The sequence below is a fragment of the Sceloporus occidentalis genome, unplaced genomic scaffold (genome assembly GCF_023333645.1).
Source record: "Sceloporus occidentalis isolate IW3139 unplaced genomic scaffold, rSceOcc1.0.p SCAF_1, whole genome shotgun sequence".
NCBI lineage: Eukaryota > Metazoa > Chordata > Lepidosauria > Squamata > Phrynosomatidae > Sceloporus > Sceloporus occidentalis.
This window is the reverse complement of record NW_028316981.1, coordinates 278685730-278686329: the sequence shown is the minus strand read 5'-3', so window position 1 is coordinate 278686329 and position 600 is coordinate 278685730.

Sequence of the window (600 nt, the reverse complement as noted above, 5' to 3'; positions counted from 1 at the left end):
AATAAACCTGCCTACGATGATGATGATGATGATGATGATGATGATGATGATGATGATGATGATGATGATGATGATATATTTATTTATATTCCGCCTTTCCAGAAGGATCAAGGCGGGTTACAATGGAATACATGAATAAATACATAACACATACATAACCTAAATTACATATCCTCTTATCCCTTAGTTTAAAACTAAAATGGCAGCACTATAAATTGAAATCAATTTAAAGTAGGGAAGATTAAACCTAATACATATTAATAAATCTTAACATTCAAACGATAAAATATAGCAGACAACAAATTAAAATAACAAATTAACCCAAATTTAAATTAAATAATAATTAAAAACGTCTACCACCCAATATAGAAATCACATTAAAATATATATACAAAAAGTTAAAAGTGGTTTAACACCACTTTATCCGCCCTGGCCCAGTGCTATGGGATTCCGGGAACTGCGGTTTTGTGAGACACCTTTCCAAATTAATAAATAGAAATAAAAGAAGGCCCAAAACACTCTTCAGGGTGACTAGGTGTCCTCCTTTTCCAGGACACGTCCCATATTTCTTTTTGGCCCAGGAGGAATCCCAAAAGGACC